This window comes from Tachysurus vachellii, chromosome 7 (assembly GCF_030014155.1).
Source record: "Tachysurus vachellii isolate PV-2020 chromosome 7, HZAU_Pvac_v1, whole genome shotgun sequence".
NCBI classification, from domain to species: domain Eukaryota; kingdom Metazoa; phylum Chordata; class Actinopteri; order Siluriformes; family Bagridae; genus Tachysurus; species Tachysurus vachellii.
The window spans coordinates 7,433,749-7,449,865 of NC_083466.1; the positions used below are offsets into that span (position 1 = coordinate 7,433,749).

The following is a 16,117-nucleotide window of genomic DNA, read 5'->3' on the forward strand; positions in this document are numbered from 1 at the left end:
AACAGTATCTTCCTGTTTGGGGTCTCAGTTCTGTGACTCTTTGTCCTCAATCCTCTTGTATTTTTGCAGGAGGAAAGTAGAGTTACATGCCTGATCCCCGGTTACAGTTTTCTTTCCCTACATGGATGTATACTTTATTATATGCAATATATTTTTGGTGGAATGGCTTGTGTAAATGTATCGCATGAACATTTCTTATATTTACTCTACACTCTCTCCTTATGTCTCCTGCACGATCTAATTTTTAGTAACTAACTGAGATCCTTAACCCGTCTATAAATAAATCTAAGGGCATTCAAGTAGAAAAGGTTCACCCTGAGGCTTTCATTTTAAAGGGTTTTGTCATCTGGGGTCGCTCCTCTTTTCGGATTTTAATGAAATTACATTCAAATGCAAGTGTGTTGTCTGATTATTATACCTCATCAACCCTTCTCCTCCCCGTTCTGACCAGAATGTGCGTGCAATGTAGTATAATTACCCACCTCCTCTCTCTCTCTCTCTCTCTCTCTCTCTCTCTCTCTCTCTCTCTCTCTTACACACACATGCACACATGGATACACAATGTCTCCTGGATTTGATTAGAGCTGCTCTCATGGTAGTAATGCTGTTGCTGTCACGGAAAGTATCGTTTATAGACACTGTGCTGTTACAGTATGTGTCTCTTTGAACAACTTTCTTGCTGTACTGACTGGAATACAAACGTTCAATACATTGACGAATTTCTTTATTTAATATTAATACTATGCATATGTGTGTCTGTATGTATAAAAAATATAGATGCTGAATTTTTCATTTATTTATCATTAAGTGTTGACTGAAATATTACTTTGTTAACTGTTTTCTATTATTCCACTGTGTAAAAAAAGTCTCATGCACTGATTTCTGTGAAATCAAAGTTTCAACAAAATTTGAATAGTTATGATGATCGAGTGATAATAGCTGCTAATGAACAAAACATGTTGTTAAACAGTAAAGCTGCATCTACTTTAGTGTCTGTTGGTCTGGAATGTCAGTGCAGAGCAGCCAAGCCTTTGAGAGATCGGCACTAAGCAAAAGCCACCACAGTTTGTGTTTGCTGAAAAAGAAAATGTCGCTTGAACAGACTCTGATCATGAACGGAAGACATACGAATACAAACTTGGCTTGACTGCCTGCATGAATCCAATGAGGTAATGCATCTTAATCTTGTGTTAGCTCCCTTTTGTGACTATGAAAGACCACATTTTTTTTCTTTTTTTCACCCAGATCCTCTTTTATTGACAAAGGTTGAAAAAGAGGGCTTGTGCCTTTTAAGTGGCCATGAAGCCCACAGAAGTGCTGGAAGAAAGGCAGGAAAGGCACACAGAGACAGCCTGAATGTACTCCTGCTTTTAGAGCTTATAGGGATAAACTTGCTGCTGTCACTGCACATGCTATAAAGGAAAAAGTCTCTTGTTGAATTGTAGCACATTAGCTGGAAGATACCCAGTTATAATGAATTCAGAAACCTAAAGGCATGCTAGGATGAAAGGGATAGCAGCCTTTATATACAGCCATTTAAAGTATGATATTTTATATTCTTGCTTTTGAACTGTGCTGAAGAGTAGAAAAGAATCTTCTCTGTCTCCTTTACATGATTTTACTAGAACGTCATTAGTTGAACTTTTGAATGGTCAGATATTTCTAGATTAGCTTAGAATAAAATAGAAGATACATTATACAGTATGTTTATCACTATTCTGCCAAATTTATTAAATGAAGGATTATCTCTTCCTTTACACTACTCTTGGTAAAAGAGAGTTGTTCAAATCTGTATGTACAGACTGGGAACATATTAAAGGAAAAACCAACGTAAAGTGTCCATGTGCCTTGGTACAGATTCCAAAAGGCTCTGGAACTGTACCGGAGAGATGAACACCATTCTTCTGGAAGGTATTACTTCAATCAGTCATTTGATGACGGTGGGGAAGTGCACTATGCAAAAAATCTCCCATTGAGCTCTTGGTGAGTGTGGAGTCCGTAGTGTACGATCTAAATCTTTTTCATACTCATCAAACCATGCGGTAAGCCTTACGGATGGGGTGCGGATCTCGGAGGAGCTCACTCTCATCGGGATTTATAAAGGTTAAGAATGCGTGTGATATATAACTCTGTATTGATTTGTAGTGAAGCTCACTTGATTTGCAATGGTTTTTAAGTTATACAAGCAAATAAAATACAACCATTCATGTATAGATTTTCCTCATGTCTAATCTCTTAATCACAAGTTCAGACGACACTGTGATGGATCTGATCTAAAATGGATCAAAAGGATTTGTGGATTGAATGTCAGCTGTCATTAAAGCAAAAAAAAAAGTAATAACAAGAAGAAGAAAATATTTTGAATATTTTACTTCGTACTCAAGTTGATGTCAGTAATATAAATTGTAAAGAAGTTTGTTGCAACGTAGAAGCTTAGAAACCTGTTCTCAGGCTATTAACACAGATATAGATATATTCTATATGTATGTATGTGTGGGTGGGTGAGTGGGAGAGAGAGAGAGAGAGAGAGAGAGAGAGGTCAGGTTATTATTATTTGTAAAATATTGATGTTCTGGATATTGATTTTTGCTGCAAGAGACATTGTTGAGACTAACTCCTCAATGTCCTGCCTTCCTGCACCTTTTAGGTAGACTTTGCAGGTCTGCTGGTGCATATAGTGTTGTAATGATTACAATTTAAGCAGTTATTTGGCTCTTATGGAAGATGACCTTCTCTGGTTTTGAACTCCATGTAGAGAAATAATCAGTAGGCAAAACAAACAGCCAAGTCCTGTATGTTAACGCCTGAATGTCTGAATGTCATAGCTTCTTAAACAATTATTTAGGTTAAAGCATGTTATTCAATAGCTGAATGTATGTACTTACCAGGGTGAAGAATGGAAGCTTGGAAAAACACAACACAAAAAACGGGGCCTGTGATTTCTATTTATTCAATCTGATCAAATTCATGCACTTGTTACTTTCTTTGTTCCGATTGTCCACCTACTCTAAGCTCCTAAGGCACTGAAAGCATGTGGATCTCTCTGGAACAAAAGCAGAGTGGGTTGCAACACGTCATTTGTCTTCTATTTCTTACCAGACGCCAACAGACACCAAAAGTAAAACTTTAGGTCGGCATCTAATTTAGTTCAGTATAAAATGTATAATGTGCTTTAAGCAGTTTACTTTATTCTACAGTGCTCTTTAAGGATTATGCTCCTTTAAGTAGTTCTGCTTTGGTGTGCCTGCTGGCCCAATTTAATGTGTGATCTCTTTGACATCCAAGACATTGTAAAGCAATTTCCTTTCTTTCTGAAGGGAAATTATTTCACAAGAACGCAATTAAATGCTGTGCATCAGACAAAATTAATTAATCCCTTCCAGGCGTTTTTTGGACAGGTATTGGGAAAACAGTCTCTACTGTGTTCATTAGTCATTACTGGCAACTAAGCTACGTGTCAAATAACAAATTATCAGACAAATAAATAAATAAACACAGGTGTAAACAATATAGTCTAAAAGTCTGAAACCACCTTGAAAATATGGGATACGGACCTTAAAGTACCAACTGACGAGACGAGTGTGGCAGAAAATTCAGGCTCTTCGGTACCTTATTTACTCTGCTATGCAACTGTAATCAGCATCTTTCTCCTCAGTTTGTACTAGTAGTTATTACAACTACAATACCTTTCATCATCTCCTTGAGAAAATGAGTCCCTCACCCATATTGGAGTCGTATTCTCATGAGAAAAAGAGGTCTTAAATCATCCATAATGTGACAGTAAGGATTACCATAAAGCCTGGAGGAGCCTTGCAGTCGCACAAAACACTACCTGCTAGGAGACAAAACATTCCTTGTCAGCCTATTAATAACATCTTGCTGAGGAGAAGCGCTTCAGAGTATGAAAGAGGATAGAATTTCAACGTGCCTACAGTATAAATATCCATAAACCAAAAAAGAAAACAAAGATTTTTTTTTCATTGTAACATTTTTATTTATTTATTTTTTTTATACACACAATAAGAAAAGCATTCTCGTTCATTAGCTGTACATAAAGGCCATGACGGTGTGTCTGGGATGAACTAATTTGACAGTTTATTTGTTGAACGAAAACATATGTTGAAAATTACTTGGTCAGAAAGCCGCCTGGAAAAGCTCTGCTTCACGGAATCTGCTTAAAGCTGAAACAACAGCCTTCCTGCATTGCTCTTAAAGCCTCGGATAGCTGATTAAAGTGTGCAGATGAGGATGCTGGGATATCTGGCATCAGCTTGGTGCAGTAAGGGGCCTAACTCCGGTTCCTGCTGAACTGAGCCAGTGCATGCTTTACCAACTGTTATCAGCTCAGTAGGCACAGGAGGTTGAGCCCAGTCCTCCTTTATTCTGCCACAGTGTTATCAGAGTCAAACAACATCTGACAGCTTGTCCATATGGATAGGAATCCAAATCCCAAGATACATCACGTCACATTGTACTGTATTTGTTGCTGCCTTGAATTTCCGTGTCAAGGTGAAAATATATCCGTGGGTGTATCATATATTTGACGTGGTCCACGTTTCTCATCATGTACAGTATGCTCCTCAAATGCTTGAAAGCATCACATACATTTCAAGCATGATACTTGACGTGTTGTGTTATAGTCCCTTATATTTTACCATGGTAACCATGTTTGAACAATCCATTCAAGGAAATACATTGGCCTTCTTTCATGATTTTGTAAAGACTTGTCTACTCAATGTGTTATGATATATCTAGACTTTTCATATGAATGGGTAACATACAGATGTTCCTGTCAAAACATTTGTTGTGGGTGTGGGACTTCTTTGAAATGGGGCTTGATGTGGCTTTTTGTGTACCTCAGTTCTTTTTTTCTGTAAACAAAGGTCTTACACATGAAAGTGTTCAAGCTATATAATGTTTGATTAATCATTTATTTGCCTGTGAGGACTCGAGAAACATGTCTGAGCCTATATAGTCTCTCTATATTATTCATCATGTGCATATTCCTATGGATAAGAACTTACTTAGTCAGATTACTCTGGCGAGAGATGAAAGCTGGCACCCAAAACCTGTGTTTACAAACTGCCAGTATGACAGAATACTGATTCAGGATCAGTTCCTCTAACATTTGTATAAGAATGATCATTCAAATATGACAGGAAAAGCTTACCTTAGGTCAGTGCTCTTTACGCTTGGTGTCTGTTACAAATAATGCCTGGATTACTGCCTTCCAGCCATTCTGAGAGTTAGCCTCAGAGGAGCGGAACTTAGCCACTGTGAACACGGCCTTTTCCCTGATCTGTTCACAAAGCAAGCTAAGTCCTGCACCTCACGAAACATCACAGGGTGACGCTTAGCCTTTAGATGCCACCTTATCAGAGCCATTTTTTCTTCTTGTGTGTTCATGTGCCTGTGCAAAGTCTGCTTTTTCAAGTTGTTCTTGTTTTTCTGCCTTCTACCACATCATAACCTAAAGATCGCAGATGTCGGTCACTGGCATTCTCTGAATGGGGAGAGTGGCCATTTCAGCTTATTACCACTTGTATACACATTATTACATTTTAACGATGATTGGAAGTGGTTCTTGGGATAATTTTTCCACAATGGAGGTCACAGGGGAAAATATCAGCCAATCAATCTAGGATGAAATGAGATGGTAAAAATTGCATCAAAGTATCACAGTAATTTTCTTTTTTCTTTTCTTTTCTTTTCTTTTTTCTTTTTTTTTTTTTTACAAGTCTAATAAAATATCCCATTCAACACCAGCACTGCAAGGTCTCTGTTTTTCTTTGCTTCATTTCTTCCCCAGATTTGTCCTAAATCTTTGTCTTAAAAATTCTAGATCGAATCAGAACCATATCCAAATGCCTAATGAACTCATTAACACTTTATTTTTTCGACATATACTTATGCATCAAAGTATGATGGTGATAATTCCAATTCTTTCCACATGTAGGTTTCAAAGACCACCTCAAGTACAGAAGCCACAGTCTTTTTTATACTGTGATCCCACATACGGCTGCATGGCACCAAAGTCCCGTATTCCGTTCCAATTCATAAAACCACAGCCATCAGTGGGAGACTGAGTGTTTATGCTCTGAAATAAATGAAAGACATTTAGTGCTCTGGTTGGAACCTACATTTACTGTATGTTCAGAAGTTTGGATTGATTTCACTGCTTTAGCCTTTTTTGTTATTGTTTATGCTTGCTCATGCTTCATGGCAGGCAGGTTCTGAGATTTGCCTTTGGGCGATTATTGAGGTAAGAGCCAGTCAGAAGGACATGTCAGAGAACATTTGGAGCCTTGAAGCGAGTGGCCTGCAGCTGGTTGGAAATCCCTGGCAATGTGATTTTCTGATTTAGACCCAAATCACTCTGCCAGGAATCCCTCCAGCTGCCCCAGTGAGGAGAGAGCAAGAGAAAAAAAGCTTGGCTGCAGTTGTTCACACTCTAGGCATGGTCAGTCATCACCCATTAATTACACTCTCAAACACACACACACACAAACACAGAGAGAGACACACACTAAACCATACTAATGCATATCATACAGTCTCATCTTTCACATTTTACTCATAGGACTCATTTGCCTAAGCTCACCTGAGAAAACACATGCTCAATAGAGCCTCAGTGTCCTATGTTTGCGTGACCTTCTGACAACTTGGGTAGATGTATGCATGCGTGTCAGCATACTGAGTGTTCACTTCACCACCAAGCATTCTTAGTGTTGACAAGAGCAGTCCTTTCACATCTGATTATTAGAAGCTTTGGAAATGTTTGTCAATCATGTGAAAATTGACTGAACCTTACTTTTAGCTAAAGAACATAATTGACAATGAACACAGCAATGGCTGAATAATGGCTTCATAATTCCGTCAGATCTGTTGTAATATTTTGAAAATTTCATTTAATTATTTCAACATGGTCAAGCTCACTACACTAACGTGCATCATGTCTAAAGTTAGCCATTGCCTTGTGCATGTGGAGATGTTTAGATGTAGTTGTCTCTCATTAGCGTGGGCATAGCCAGTGTGTAATTGTGTTATGGGTCATATTAAGAGCCCGGAGGACGCTCCATTCTGCAGCAAATGCTAATGGCTGTTTTTTCCCCCCTTTGAAATACACTAAAGTAAAGCACAAACATGTTCCTCTGTCTGGACCAAAGGGTTTCAATATTTCACTGTACACAAAACATTACAACAGCCTTACTTTCCAAAAATGATACACGACGTCTCTTATTCTTCAAAGTCCACTCCCAATAAGTAGCTCTCCAGATATTTTCACCAGATGTTCTTTAACAAGATGGAACAGATCTGAAAAGGTGAGAAGAAACCTTTCATTTGAACTGAAGTAAAACATACTTTGCTTAGCATACGTCGGAACACTTGGTGGCATTGCACGCAAATAATTGGATGGCGTCTCAACGTCGCCGGCAAATCGTTTGAAGGCGTATGGGTCATTAAAAGCTGTATTAGATTGCAGAGTCAGAAAGCATAGTGTTCGTCAACCTTTACTTTAAACAGTTCATCCTTTTTCTGCAGTCAGAAAAATGACTTTTATGTCTTCACTAACTGCCGTGAAACTAATATACAGTATATCCTAAAAGGTATTGAGAAAGCTAAAAGTTCTGTTTATGACATTATGAATTAGCAATAGATATCAAGTGTATATTAGAAGAACATTACATTGGGGGGTTGTAAATGAATTTGGCATGTATGATAACCATACATACACGAGTAATAGAATCCCTAATTGGCCAATGCAAGATGAATGCTAACTATTACCTTTTCCCCTCTAGGCTAGGCAAAAGAGCAAATATGGCCTCTCAAAATATTTATCCCACCTCCGTGAAATAGTGTGAGCAGGAAATAAGGAGATAGAGTCCAGAATAAACAAGGCTCTGCATTTCAGTACTTGTGCCACCTCTTCAAAAAGAAAGAGACAGACCTTAATATTTTTAATTCTACACATGCTGCTTAAAGCACATTAAAACTTATAAAAACCTGTTTCGTCCCCACCACCAAAGTGTTCATAACATTAATGGTAATTATGTCATTCGATGACATCTACAAGATGCTGATTGTCCTAGCTGCTGTTTTCTTGTGAGTCACTAACCACAAAGATGTTAACATTATCGTTAAGAAATGAGATTTAGTCTGTGTCATACATTAGCAAAAAAAAGTCAGAGCATAAGTCAGATCTATCCCACTTAATATGCCGAGAGGCTATGTGAAAAAAAAACATGCCTATAGACATCACCATGACTCATATTTGAGTGGCTTCTTTTTTTTCATTTCTTTTTGTTTTGCTCTACCTTAAATCTTGCTTTGAATGAGATGAACAGCATGGTGATGGAAGTAAGATTTAATTGAAGTGCAGTTTTAAAGTAAATACTTTGTTATATATTTCCTTGACATCAAAAAATAAATTGAAATGACAAAATACTACACAGAGCAATTTATCTTTAACATTATACATATAAAATATGCACCATTCATTGTAAAAATATGTATTTATTTATTTAATTTGAAAGAATTATTGTCTTTGGTGATTTGCAGAAATAAATATCTTTAGGATTTTTTTTAAATTCTTTTTATTGATTTCTTTCCAAGTCTGTACAAGTGCAAAAAGAATAAATCTTTGTGAAATCGTATGCAACTTGAAACTTGACCTCGAAACTCAGTTGCTACATTTTCCATTTACACAGACGTATGAAATTAGACGTAATGTAACATCTAGTGTCGAGGAGAAGTGGTGGATCTTTTACTGCACTAAGATGGCACAAAACTACCAGCAATTGAGAATAACAATGGCTTCCCATACTATATATATATATATATATATATATATATATATATATATATATATATATATATATATATATATATATATACGAAGCCAATGCAGCATTTTGAAGGCAGGGGACAGACCAGAACACATGACTGGACAAGTTTCTTTTACATCATGCTCTTGTCCTTGCATGGAGGAAGCACTTAAGTGGACAAAGGCAGGCACTGCATGATTGGAAGCAGGTGTGCATGTTCTCTAGTCTGATGGTGCAGTCAACATTGAGATTGTGCTTGTTAAATAGGTGGAAATGCAGAAATGTGGCTAAAAAACTCATGTTGTAGACACACAATAATAATCAAACTTTGAACATAGTAGTGGGAACAAGAATGAAAAACAAAACAAAACAGCAAAAACACACACACACAAACACACACACACGTTCTCATACAGACACAGAGGGCATGCTAGGACAGAAAGTTTACTCTAGACCATACTCCAATCATACGTCTTGAGTTACAGACACAACACTCTTTACTAAGTTTCTCCCCTTGTACAGTACATGTGCTTCCAGATCCACTGATAATGAGAGTATTCTGGAAATAATCAGTACACGACATCCGGTTTGTCCAGAGGGCTGGAAGGCTACATGCCAGGATTTTATATTATGGTAGATATTGTGCTTTGCAGTTATATCTACAAATCTCCAGACTTTAAGAAAAACATGAATTGAAATTTATTACAGTTTATTAATGTGTTGACTATATTATGGTAACGGTGTACATTTTTAATGCAAACTGCTAAAGAACAAAAGCACACTGGATTTATAAGCTGATTAATCTATTATAGAAATGACAGCTCTTTAGCCTAATTATAATGTCAGTATTCATAAAATACAAATAGTACAGTATATTGTGCTGAACGTATTCAGTGAAGGTTTCCATGTTCAAGCAAACACACCAGAACAGGTAATGACAGGAAATGCACAAATTATTTAATGCAAAAAGATTTAACTATCTGTGTTTTTTTTTTTCTTTGAAATGGAAAAAGACAATAATAGCACGAAGGCAAACCACGTTCATCAAATTGCCTGCACAGAAAAAGCCGTCTTTCAGCAAAGGTCTAACAGGCCGGCAGCTTAATCAGGAAGCAGAACAACTCTGAAAATTATTTACTGTTCAGCACAGACATGAGGACCGTACTGCAGATAAGGTACAATAGGAGGAAACAGAAAGAACTGGGCTCTGAATGAATGCACTTTCTTTTCACATGATCAAGAACAGGTTCATGTAAAAATATTTTGAGGGAAAAAAAGGCAGGATAATCGTACTATCAACGATCATGTGACCTGACTCAGTAAGATTCTTTAGATAATACTGATGTATTTATCGACACAACATGTTTGACATTGCAATTTTTCTTCCATATCTCAACTGATTGAAATGAAAATGATTTTTATGTGCCAGTTTTATGATACGCACACCTTGTAGAAGCCAAAAAACATAGCGGCCAAAGCCCTTTTTTCTCCATGTTTTTTTTAAGCTTGGAAAAATATAGTAACGTCCATTTACTACAAACTTTACAAATTTTTTTTACATTGATTGACTTTTTCAGTTTGTTTGACATAAATGAAATATGTGACCAAAAAAAAATATTTATTTATTTGTTTGTTTGTTTATTTATTATTTTCTTTTATTGTATTTTTTATTTAATTATTTTATTGCATTTTATTAAATTTTTTTTAAAGCTATTTAATTTAACGCTAGAAACAACAGAGGTCTGAAACCCAACTATTCATTGTAGATTATATACAAACTTTTTTTTATAATGATCTGTTTATTTTTGGATACTATTTTTGTTTTTATTTAGCATTTTCATATTTCTTATTTGATACACATCAACATATTCATGATGTCATCTCCCCTTCTTATTTAATTTAATTTGTCTGTTTTGCGCAGTCATTTCCGCTTGTCCATTCTCTCTCTCTCTCTCTCTCTCTCTCTCTCTCTCTCTCTCACACACACACACACACACACACACACGCACACACTCATAAAATTCAGCTACCAAATGCTATTTGTAGTAACATTTTTCAGTAACGAAATTGTTATAATTTCAATCACACATTCAAGTGAATTTGAATCTTTTTCACTTTGCAAAACTCAAAGGTAATTTGTTTGCTAAATTATATCAGCGTCAATGTGACTTAATTGAAAGAAAACATGTAATATATCATAGAATTCAAAAATAATTTTAAAAAAAGTTGTTTTTGGTTATTAGACGAAAGAAAATCATAATTATTATTATTATTTTTTTGCTTAAAAATGTTTTATTTAAAATTTCTATATGGTATAAAAGACTGTGTTTACTAAATATGTTGTAGATTTCTCTAAGTTTTAATTAACACTGATATATATTATATAACTTTTTTTAAAATTTCTAAATAAATTCTTAATTTGTCAAAAAACAATTAAATATCCCAGATTTGCCGGAAAACCTCTGAAAATTTCTCTGAAAAAGTTGTCTGTTAGAAGCCATGGTTTTATTCAGGCCGTTAAAGAAACGCCTCACCACACCAGCGCTGCCTCTTAAACTTGTTAAAACCGCCATATTACATTGTGGATTTATGGTGTTTAGTGGTTACTGTATGTTTTAAACTAATTAGAATTTATTATATTAAATTTAATGTGCTGATTTCCTTACATGAAGAAAACAATTTGGAATTGTGTTGTGTTTTAACTTTTTTTCTTACTTTTATATTTACTGTATAAAATTGAAATGGGCTACTGGTTGATATATAAGAGAGAATCCAGAACTTCAGCTTTGGTGTTGTTCTAATCATGTCAGTGATGTCAGGTGGAAAAGATGGCTTACTTCCTCTCCCTTTGCCAGGACTTGGTGTGGAGCACAGAGCAGCACTGAACAGCCCATTCTCTAAAGCTCACTCTGAATGAAATTAGGCTTGTTTATTTATTCACCTTCTCCAGAGTGGTTGATTTCAGGTGGTTTGTGTCAATGGCAGCAAATAATCCGAACCTCAAAGTTGCTGTTAATGGGAGACAATTTTGGCAATGTTTGTTTCTTTGTTCATGTTCAGTCAGAACACTGTGTTTGGCCTCAGGCTGGCAGTCCTACATGCAAATTCGTTCCTCGTCGTTTACCTTTGTTTGGCAATCCAAATCAAATTGAGTTCTTTTGTTTACTGCACTCATGCAAACCTAACAAATCAAGAGTGATTGTGCCACGTCCAATAGTGTCTGTTTAACACAGTCACGGCATGGGGGAGTACTTCGGTGAAAGAAATATGTTTCTAATAAACGGTTCATCACCTATACAATTTGATTCCTTGTTTCTTCCTATAAAGCCAAGTTCGAGTCGATTTCTCATGTAACTACATCACTTGTCAAATAAGTTTTTCTGTGAAATTTGGTTTACATTTTTAAGATCCCAATATAAATAATTGGCTGATTTTAGTTAACTCTCACCAGGGCTGGTGTAGATCTAGTACCTTATGAAACACCAGTGGAAAAATTCATTCTATCGCTAGCCGACCTGCATCATTTTACAGTGGTGGGAAATGAATGGTTTGGATGCGTGAGTTTTTTAAAACTATACTCAGACTGCTCAATGCTGTTTTTTTTGCTTATATGATTATTTCCAGTTAAAAAAGAAACGATTTTCACCTTCTTCTTGAGTAGCTGGTCAAGTGCTGTTTATTTTCTGTTCATTCTTTTCATATACTGTATTTCAGCATTGTGTGCAAAACAGAGCCTGTGCATGTGTAGTATCTAATACAATATGAAATTCTAAATTGTTTGATTCGTTCATGTTATTATCCAGAGCTAGCAAATGTACGCGTATAAAACAGATCTCCCCCTGTGGCAAAGTGGCGAAGCAGTTCAGACCGATCAGCAAATTAAGATGCTTGAGTAATAGTAAAAAGTAAAATTCTGTTACAACAATAATTAGCAAAACACTTTTGCTCTCTGAGCTCTTGAAATACGGTATAGTAAACGTTACTATAAAAACATTTGCTCATTTTCCCATTCAACAGTTTCTTAGCTTAGATGCTCCAAAAGTGTAATAATAATAATAATTAAAAAAAAAAACTCTTTTACTTACAAAAGCATTCTCTGAGGCTCCGTAGGAGCTACAGTTTGGTCCCATCTGTCCTGATAAGTTCCATATCCAGCCAGAGGAGCTTCAAGGCACGGAGCCTTGTAATTTTTTACTCCACTGTGAGCACAGGCCGGGCCCTGAGCACTACTCTGCATCACGCTCCTCCTCTAGAAAGACTCAGGAACTGAGACGCATGCACACAAATCATTCAGAAGTTTGTCTTCGAAAAACCACACCCATCCCAGTGCATAGACGGAGAGAGAGAGAGAGAGAGAGAGAGAGAGAGAGAGAGAGAGAGAGAGAGAGAGAGAGAGACAGAGAGAGAGAGAGAGAGAGAGAGAGAGAGAGAGAGGAGGGGTTATGGTGCCTTTTTCCTTAAATAACACCAGAGACAGAGGAGGAAGCATGTGTTTTCAGCCAGGCCTCAAAGTGCAGGCAGGAGGCTGAGTTTGGAAAAAAAAGAAGCAAAATGGAGAATTGTTCCGTTGGTTATTGCAGGATGTTTATTTAAATTAGAGAATCAACTCTGGGTTAAAAGGCGGTTGTAGGTGTGATGTGACCTTTCTGGAGGATATGCAGGCCTTAATCAAGCGTTTAAAGAAGAAAAGCAATGATTTGTTTTGGATTTTGTGTATATATTTTTTGTTTTGCCTGGGTGCGAGCTAAAGATAATTATTAGGTTGGACTCACCACCTCCAGGTCCTCTGAAAACATTTCAGGACTTATGTTTCTACTCAAAAACACTTCATGTGTATGCCGAAGACCTGAGCTACAGGTCCTGTTAGAAATCAGATGGCTTGTTCCTCTGGTTATATTGTAATAATGAAGTTTTTGTGGTAACTACATTAGGATATTTTTCCACAAAATGTAGCCATCATTTATCACTGATTAAATATAAGACTGGATCACTGGGTGAATCAGCTTTTTATTACTTTCTCTGGCAAAGTCCATGCATTTGTCTTAATCTCTAGGCTTGAACCCATATTATCACCAATCACAATAATTCCATCTTGAATCACAGGTTGTTATCTGCCCGAACGAGGGGATATGAGAGAGTTCATATTTGGAGACTGGTTTCTGTTTACCACATAACAGTTTGCGTTGCCAGGCAACTGGCCATTACATGATCAAATTAATCCACACAGTCTTAATCACTCTGAAATTTGATACCGGATATCCAGTACAAATTCAACTGGTCTTGGGTACACTGATGGCTTTGCTCAGCTGATGTACTCATTATGTGATATCTGCTCCCTGAAGCTGATCATATCCCAGTGCCATTGTAGAAAGACCTATTAGATAAATTTGAATTCTAAATCTACACAAGGTGCCTATAGTGCAGATCAACTCTATTCATACTATACTCAGACTCCAGGATGTGGCTCTCAGTAATAAGGCTGCCCTTTTTTTACGGGCTGAGAGGATGTGACACTCTTAACAGCCCCTGTGAGGGCCGTCTAACAAAGGAGGGGTCTACAGGCACTATAAAAGTGTTATTTAGTCTGGCCTGTTGCCCAGACGGCGAGTGAAAACAAAGTTCGCCCTCCCTATCAGACAGCCAGACACGCAGACCCATACAAAACACTTTCACCTGTGACTCCCTGAAAAGGAAATCCACCATCAAGCAAGTGGTGTGTGTGTGTGTGTATGCAGTTTGGCCATAGTTTTAGCGTGCAGTGTGTGTTTCCGTTTGTGTTCATATGAGAAGGTCTGCCATAATCACTGAAAGAGTATATGTGCAAATGCTTCGAGTTTGCGTGCCGTATCCAGCCTCACACACACAGTGAAGAGAAAGAGAGAGGAAGAGAAAGACACAAGACACGGACAGATAAAGTGTTTGTGTGTGTTGGTGTTTATGTACTATGCAAAGGCTGTATGTAACATGTGTTTCCATTTGTGTTTAGTTAAAAGCCTGCGTGAACGAAAGAAACAGAGTGTGAAACTTTGTGTGTGTATGTGTGTATGTGTGTGTGAGTCATGCCGTACGGGAGACCCCACCCTGCGTGGGAGGGCAGTTGGGCCTGTCGCTTGGCCTGTCCTGGGAAGAGCTGCGCACACAACAGCACTCTTTGTTCTAATGTCAGTTGATTGGCTATGATATGCTCTTTCCCTATATTCATTATCACAGTAATTTCACTTGCGGACATAAAATGACTGACACAAACCCGAAAAAGTTTTTCATTGAGTGGCAGAATTATAGCAGTCAAAATGTAGTATGTGACATGCAACAAAATGAAACCTTACCAAGAGCTATATTATACTAGCACAATCAATTTTGTCTCATGACAGAACAACTCCATGACTGAAATTAATCTCTTTCTTTGCTTCTGGCTTTCATAATACAATGTCAGTTTTAGTTGACCACTGAAGATGTGGTCGGTGACTAAAACATGGGTCAGTGAAGCGAGACTGCCGCTCAAAATCGATCCTGCTCCCAATTATAGCATCGAATCTGATCTGGAAATGCTCTGACGTTTGCTTTTGAAGTCGTGGAAAAAAAAAAAAGAATACCAGATGATGCTTAGTAACATGACAAAAGCAGTGGCAAAATCATGCCCTCGTGCTCACGTGCGCCTCCTAATTTTCCACTGAATGGGGGAATGTTAGCGTAGTTCTGCTGGAAGCTGCCAGTTTGGCTGTGTGCTCAGAATCACACATGCAGTTCACTTGATGTTCAGGCCAAGTAAAGCAGTCAGACTGTCTACTTTTGTGCCATTAGAGATGAGCCAGAAAGAGTCTCTGTCAGTTTATGAGCTAAAATGTTTGTGAGTTTTACACACACACACACACAGACACACACACAAACACACACACACACACACACGTTTAGGATCATATTTAGCATCGCTTTCTCAGTCCAAAGTTGATGCTAAGCCTTGCAGATGGATCACAACAAGAAGGCATTGTGTGCAGAGTTCAGTAAGGTAGGAATGAGATCTGGAAGAACTTATGCGTCTGGTCTAAACTAGCTAACTTTAGATTGACTCCATCTTAACCCTTCCAGATTTCTGCTCAGTTCACTATAACTCATTTCAAGTTGTTCCTCAAAGTGGAGTGATGCTAAAAATGACTGTAATAACACAAAACTATTGTACTTGGCGCTTTGTCATTGTGAACATAAATTATTTTTTTTTAATTATATTTTAGTTACAGAGATCATGTTCTGGTCATTTAACCGAGAGGAAAGAAAATGTTAAGTTACTGTTCTTT

At 37.2% G+C, this 16,117-nt stretch overlaps 1 long non-coding RNA gene across 1 annotated transcript; it reads right to left on the reverse strand.

Annotated features, from left to right (window-relative positions):
- Nucleotides 1-5,352: 5,352 nt before the first annotated feature.
- Nucleotides 5,353-13,076, reverse strand: LOC132848367 (uncharacterized). Its single transcript, XR_009648723.1, has 3 exons — nucleotides 12,911-13,076; nucleotides 7,211-7,314; nucleotides 5,353-6,097 (listed from the first exon to the last, which is right to left on the reverse strand). It is a non-coding gene; the product is annotated as an uncharacterized LOC132848367 (long non-coding RNA).
- Nucleotides 13,077-16,117: the final 3,041 nt, after the last annotated feature.